This window comes from Micropterus dolomieu, linkage group LG11 (assembly GCF_021292245.1).
Source record: "Micropterus dolomieu isolate WLL.071019.BEF.003 ecotype Adirondacks linkage group LG11, ASM2129224v1, whole genome shotgun sequence".
NCBI classification, from domain to species: domain Eukaryota; kingdom Metazoa; phylum Chordata; class Actinopteri; order Centrarchiformes; family Centrarchidae; genus Micropterus; species Micropterus dolomieu.
Genome location: NC_060160.1, coordinates 25,989,414 through 25,997,180, shown reverse-complemented (window position 1 = coordinate 25,997,180; position 7,767 = coordinate 25,989,414). Strand labels below are relative to the sequence as shown.

General features: G+C 39.8%; 1 protein-coding gene across 1 annotated transcript in view; it reads left to right on the top strand.

Annotated features, from left to right (window-relative positions):
- The first annotated feature begins 582 nt into the window (after window positions 1-582).
- Window positions 583-7,767, top strand: part of myt1lb (myelin transcription factor 1-like, b) — a 66,835-nt gene continuing 59,650 nt past the window's right edge. Inside the window, exon 1 of the mRNA XM_046063480.1 lies at window positions 583-616. The gene's annotated coding sequence lies outside the window, so the exon portion shown is untranslated. The remainder of the gene's footprint in view (window positions 617-7,767) is intronic.

Below are 7,767 nucleotides of genomic sequence, written 5' to 3'. Positions count from 1 at the left end.
GAAACGAAGACACGGGCAGTGTTTGAGTGCATATGTTCATTCACATCTCCCTCTCTTTTCCTTTCTGTCTTTGTCTCTGTCCACTTCAAAGGTAGTAGGACATCGGCCCCTTTACTTACTCCTCTCCCATCTTCCACCACTTTCCCTCCCCTTCCCTCTCCTCCTCTAACTCAGCAAAGGATGGAGAGCTAAGGAGAGAAATCATGGAGGCAGGCACGGATCATTAGCTATATTTGTCCCCACTTCCTGCAGAAGATGATAGATCTAGCTAATTACCCCATGTTGCCAAGCCTATCGCACACGACAAGCAGCAGTCGTTATGGTGGAAATCAACGTTCGCTTGGCGTGCGCCGCATAGCTGATGCTATATGACTATTCATGAGCCCGGAGTCAAAGGAGAAGAGGAAATACCAGATCCTGTCATGGCTGTATGTGAATGTGATTGTTTTGGAAATGATTTTAATGATGCGTGTTCTCTGTCTTCCTCTTCCCTCTGTGCAGAAAATGAGTTTGGAGGAGACGTGGTGAGTCCGTTCCTCTCCAGCTGAACGTCAGTAGGTCACGGTGGTAGCAGAGGTCTGGACCAAAGAGCTGTCTCAACCCCAAACCGTTTCAGGTAGTGTTGTGCATCCTGTTTTTACACATAAACCTGTTCAAATGTGTTTTTGTTTGGTCATGGTCACAAGCTGATGCATTATAAAAACTGCTCTGCTCATAGCACTAACAACAAAATAAAATACATTCTTAAATAAAGAGAATAACAAAAATAGCAGCATGGTGGGACAGCATTTGTCAGTTATAGTGTCCTAAAGAAAATTAAAGATGAAAAAATGGACCAACCAATTGATAGAAGGTTGTCGATTGAAAAATGTTGTTTTTGCTCTTAAATGCTTTTGCAACTTCTGTTTTGTCAACTAAAAGAGGGGCATAGATATTTTAAATAGATATCTCAACCCCTACAACCTAAAAGAAAACGGTCACAAGGTAATTTCCATTCAGCTTGGTATTTTCCCCCTGTTCATGATACCTAATTAAGCGACTGTAACCAACGTTCCAATGGAAAGCCATCACAAGTAATGTGGGTTCATTTTAGCTAGGTTAAATATCTACAGTTTTTTTTTTTATTAAAATAATCCAAAATCAAATTGTTTAATACATCATAGTTATTACAGTATTAATCTTGTTAATATTATCTTAGTATAAAGACAATGGAACCACCAGGGCCTAACATTAACTTTAAAGAGGCCATATTATGTTTTTTTGGCTTTTTCCCTCTCCTTTATTGAGTTTATATCTTTTTTATGCATGTAACAGGTTTGCAAAGTCCAGCCCAAAGGGAGTTCCCATCTCCCACAGAAGGCACTGCTCTGAACTACCAGAAAACAGCTCGTTTGTAGCCAGCCTTTACTTTTTCTTGTGATGTCACAAGAAAACACACGTCATAATGCTCGCCTAGCGCCTAGTTCGACATGCCCTCAAAAACACCGGTGGAAAAACCCTCTGAGCTGCAGCACACAGTGACGTCCGCCTGCTGCCTCTCCTCTCCCGTCCAAACACTAGCTACCCTCCAGGCAGTCAATGGACATGAAGTTGTTACTGTGATGTAGAGACAGAGCTCAGTTAAAACTTACTTACAGATGAAAGATACTTTTGTTACAGATTAATAACTCACCACTCTGAAACTCTTGTTCCAGTCCATGATGCTAAGCTGGTAGGGGGAACATGTACAGCTGAACCGAAGCTGTGTTTACCGGCTTTTCAGGGTCCGCCCTACTCTGCTTCTGATTAGCTAGTAGTCCTTAACTAAGAATTTGGTATGTGCAAACTCCCAAGAAAGATCTTGTAGGGGTAAGATGCATCACTACATAGCTAAAACGAAGCCTTCAACACACAGGGTGAAAAGATGAGCTGCAGCAATGTGCAGTATGACAAAATATCTGGTGTTTTTTGTTCTCGTACAACCCCTAAATAAATAGATGAACCTGAAAATGAGCATAATTTGACCTCTTTAAGTTGGCACTTTGGCTGAGGAGCTCAACTTATGTCGTCATTGTCAGCAAAATGGTAATATTAGTAATGTTAAACGGGTAGTCCCAGAGCCCTAATGGTAACATTATACAAGTACAAATTACACTATATAACATTAGGCTGCATGGAAATAATGCTAACAGCTAATGTTCTAAATATCCAAATCGTGATGGCTAGTGTTCGCTAAATCAAAACAACTCAACAATATCAGGCTAATTAACAGTCTGCAGCTTGACATATTATCATATAAGCCAATTAAGGTTATGATAATGACACTGATGAAAAACAATAAAAAAAAAAACCTGAAAAACTAACCTCCCAGAAACAGCCTTATTCAGTCTGCCCTCTTCTCAGATCTACACAAATCACACAAATGTTACATTCAGAACAGCAAAGTTTCCACCAATATAGATTTTCCTCAGCCAGAAGGGAACGTTATGCGATTAATTATTGGTAGAAGTTGACCTGCATGTCTGGTAATATGAAATTAAGAAAATTTTATTTGTTAAATATGATCATGTTTTTCTACTGGCCCTTTTATTGACCATTTCAGTTTTAGAAAACCGTGTTTAAACATGAGCCAATACAAACCAGTTTACACAACCTGACACAACTTCCTTCCAATAGCAATTTAATTTATTCTACTCCCTGTCCATGAAGGCAGTAGCACTGCAGTTTTAAAGATACTATATTTAAGAGGCAATGAAGTTGAATAGAATCAAAATTTTATGAAGGAAAAATTATACACCAAAGCTATTTTCCATACTATAGGAATCACTCAGATTTTAGTCTCTCTTTGTCTCCATCACCCTCGCTCTCTTTCTCACTCAGACTGTCAGCGCCCACTCAGATGCTATCTCCACAGCCCTTCACACTAATTCAGATGCACTTAGCATCGGTTTGGCACACATGTTTACTGTCACTAGATGATGCATTGTGTAAATACCTATTTGCAGTGAAATTCGATAGTGCCAGTGCAGTTTTGGTGGCTTCCTACCGCTACACTGTACAGAATACCAGTGTAAGAGTGTATGTGTGTGTGTGTGTGTGTGTGAGTGTGTATGTGTGTGCGTGCATGTGTGTATATGTGTGGCAGATGGAGGGTGGGGTTGGGCGCAAAACGCCTGAAACGCATTCTCCCAAAACTTCAAGGTGAAAACAAAGGGAAACTGATAACGATGTGAATTGTTGTGACAGATGTCTGAGCACCCCCATCCCCACATCACTGCCACTAAAATGATAAACACACACAGACACACACAAACACAAAATGCTTGTTCTGTGTCTCTGTGCATATTACAATAATCAATGCATTTCTTATCACGTTTCATTCCCAGTAATATTGCCATTCTTTTCTATCAAACAGCAAAAGCTCTCTACTTTTTTCTGTATACCATTTGTATGTGTCTGATAGCATTCCTGTGTCCTGTGTAACGGTAAAGACACGCTAATAATAGACACTCTTTAATTTCCAAGGAATAGAATTTACATTGATGCCGACTATATCAACACAAACACAGTTGGCATTTGGACAGCTGCTTCTTCACTATGTGTGCTGTATAAAACGTTGAGCTACATTCCATGTTCCATACACAACATGCATGTATTTTCAGAGGATGCCAGTCTTCTACGATCTTTTAATTATTCATAGTAATAAGTTAGCTTTGTGCTGAATTAAACACATTATAGGGTTAGATGGTGTGCATTTGAAATGGGATGCAGCCTTCACATCATGCTGTCATCTAAGTCCTTGTGTGTTCTGACAGTGAATAAAATCCTTACACAATATATGCTGAATAACATGCCACGTGGATTACAAATCATGGATGCAAATTACAAAACATGGAAAGAACTTCTGTCATACACATTTAGAGGCAATTACCTACTGGCTTGCGCTTGGTTTTGAATAAACCAACTGGATCCCAGTGGAGCTCATGTGTGAAATTAAATGTTGAATTACTCCAACACAAATTACATACCTTCAGCTTACTTGAGTACTCCATAAAGTTTGTGCAACAAAGCAATCATTTGACATTATTTTATTTTAAGTGATAGATCACTCATAATAACAGCTGTTATATAGTGTAGAGGAAAGTAGAATTATGTAAATATGTAAAATAATTAAAAACATGTAAGCATTGGCTATTTTAGGGGTGCTCAAGCACGCCTAGATTTCATCAGACCAATAAAAAAAAGTTCATTATTATTGTTTTCTTAAATCAAACATACAATGAGAGTGAATTACAGGAACAGGTGAACTTGTGTTCTCTCCTCTCCAAGTTTGATGTCAGCAAATAACAGTAACATTAAGTCGATGTGCTAAGTTAGCCACCAGCGCATCTCTTGGTCTGTCTGTGTTTTGCTTACCAGCCACTTCCTGATTCTTCTGTGACTTTGTGCCTGACAAAGGTGAGAGTGAAATATCACTATTTATTACTCTTGTTAAACGCCAACCGGCAACTGTGTTTATAAAGCGCAGCATAGAACAGATAAGTGCGTTGCGCATGAACACGCATTCATATTCGTGTACAGAAAATTAACATTGTAGACAGAAGTGGGGACCAGTCCAGACAATATAGCTGCAGCCATCCTATAGGCTTATATTTTAGTGAATTTAGTGAGAGCTTATGGTACAATACTGTGAGGCATATTCTGCTTTTTGGCTTTTTCCCTCTCCTTTATCGAGTTATGTCTTTTTTGTGCATGTAACAGGTTTGCAAAGTGAAAAAGCCCAAAGTCCAGCCCAAAGGGAGTTCCCATCTCCCACAGAAAACTTTCTTCTGCTTTCTGGTGATGTCACAAAACAACACGTGTCAGGCTCGCCCTCAAAAACACCGGTGGAAAAACCCTCTGAGCTGCAGCACACAGTGACAAGACATCCGCCTGCTGCCTCTCCTCTCCCTTCCAAACACTAGCTACCCTCCAGGCAGTCAGTGGACATAATGTTGTTACTGTGATGTAGAGACAGAGCTCAGTTAAAACTTTATGGATGAAAGATACTTTTGTTACAGATTAATAACTCACCACTCTGAAACACTTGCTCCAGTCCATGATGCTAAGCTGTTAAGGGAAAAATGTATAGCTGAACCGAAGCAGTGTTTACCAGCTTCATCACTACATAGCTAAAACGGAGCGTTCAACACACAGGGTGAAAAGATATGAAATATATATAATATAAACAATATAAAAAATATGGTGTTTTTTGAAAATGAAACCATGTAAACCTGTTCTAGTACAACCTAAAAATAGGATTTTGAATCTGAAAATGAGCGCAATATGACAACTTTAATGTTCCCTTAATTTAAGATTCTACAGAAAATATTCCATTCAATAAATATTGTTTGTTTATACCTCATTCTGTTCTGTATAGGTCTATTTGTTCTCAGACCAAAAGATGGAGCGAACTGTTTTAAAGGAGGGAGTATTGTGGGTGGGAGTACTGGTGTGTCAGGTTTAAATGGCTCATGACCCCCCCTGAATGATCCCAACCCTCCTCTTCCATTTATTTTCATCATAAATACTTTGTTTGCAGAGGGTTAAACACTTTTGCAAGGGATTGTAAGCAAGTCAAAATTTCATTAGGGGCTGTGCCCCGCAAATGGTCTGATCCTAGAACCAGCCCTGTAAGTAAGAAGAGAATCATTACAAATTAGAAAACATAGGGTAAATTGGCATTAAAGCACTCTATTGCCTGTGTCCTCCACTACTCAACTTTTCACGGACTAAGACAAACAGCCATGTGTTCAGCTTCTTGGGAATGCATTTGCAGATAATCCAGTGTTTTTTTAGTTTTTTTTTGATTAAGAAATAAGATGTTTTTTTCTCAACCCAAAAAGGAACCTTTAACTGAAACTGTAAAATCACTAAATTTGTAAACATGGTTTTAACTGGACAGCAATGCAATACATTTTAAAGCACAATCAATTTGGATTCTTGTTGAAATTCTATACAATTCTGGTTGTGCACAGGAGAATATGCAGCATTTTCTTTGTAGTTTGCATCGTTATATGTTTGCTTAACTAGCCAACCTAAACCTTTGCAGCTTGGATCAACGTGACTCTGGTGGTTATTCATCTGAGCCTATAATGCCATTGATCCAGGGTCTAATTGAGACGCAGACAGAGAAGGAGTGGGCCTCCTCCTAATCCTCAATAAGCAGGCTAACCTTCATTACAGCCGTGACATTTTCCCATGGGGCTGTAAGAGTGAGAAAAAGCCAGACAGAATATGAAGGGCTCTCCAACATATGGCAAGCCGCAGAGGCGCGTATGCTTCCTGGGTCCAACTCTCACGAGGAGCCTTGTGGGAGCGAAGCGGAGGCGACAAGACTTACACTGCGGCTGCCTTTATTGTGGCTGTTGTTTTATTCTGCTGCTGGATTTGCTTGTTGTTGACGCTGTGTTCAGAGCTGATGCAGGCCTCGCTTAAAACTGGAGCCCTTAGAGAGAGTCTGACAGCTTCAGATAGGCCCTGTTAGTATGCGTGTGTGTGTGCTCACTCACAACTAAACATGCATTTAAATAAGTCAGTCACATATTTGAGTCCACAGCTGATATGTTTATTTTGACAAGGGAAACCTTCTGCAAGCAGATTATTTCTCGTTTTCAATATTTCATTAATTTCATTATCGAACTAGACAGCTCACTCAGTAGCTTCAAGAAAGTTCTTCAAAGAGAATCTTTTTCAATACCTATGTTCATGTAATTATCAGTAGTCTTTATATAAACAAATTGTGTTGTTTTTTTGCTTTTTTTGAGTCGGCATCCTGTCATCTCTCCTGTTTTACACAGTAATTCGGCTCTGTAACTACCGCCACTGCCGGCTTAATGGCAAAACAACGATGCCCTCCGCCTACATCCGGTGTTTGCATGTTTTCTACAGAACACAGAATGACGGTGCAACATTCCTGCCTTGAACAGGCTTTTATAAAAAGGGGCTAATGTCTGCACCCTATTGTTGACATGAAAGAGTCCATGTGCTGTAGGAAAATCTGCGCATGCAACATGATTTCTCTTCCGCTTTGAAGTGGATCGCACATGTTGAAGGGACGCCGTCACTCCCGTTCGTACTGTGGATTGTTCCAGAGAAGCTTTGATAAAACAGAACAATGCTGAGACCAATGAGAGATGCTCAGTGAGAGGGGACTAATTCCACTTTGCTCACATGACTATTTCACAAACATTCAAGGTTACACACTCACATATGCACACACACAGTAATCAGTGCCAAGTCTCTGTCTGAATGAGTGCCTGAAATGGAAGAGGAGAGACCTGGATTGACAACTTGTTCTTTTCCTTTTTCTTTTTTTCTACATTCCATTGCCATGGAAACCACAGCTACACTTCATGTAATATATGTATATATATATATATATATATGCATAGTTTAGGTCACCCTCCCCAAAGTACTCCAGGTTGTTCCCTCCCTGTTACGTTAATAAGATTTACAAGGTATCCTTGCCTTTCATCATTTTATTTTTCTCCCATTGAAACATTTATGGGCATTCATAAAGAATCACACCATTAGGGCTGAGGGACTCTACAGTACAGTAAGTGTGGTGTTAATAAATCATGTTTAATAAAAAGAGACATCCAAACAGGGCCAACGCCCCCGTCATAGTCCAAACCCAGCAAGCATGAATATTTAGGGACATCTGGAAATAACAGAGCGACGTTCAAGGCGTTCAGGCTCCTCAACAATTTATGATGTTTTGGTGGATGGGGGGGGGGGGGGGGGATA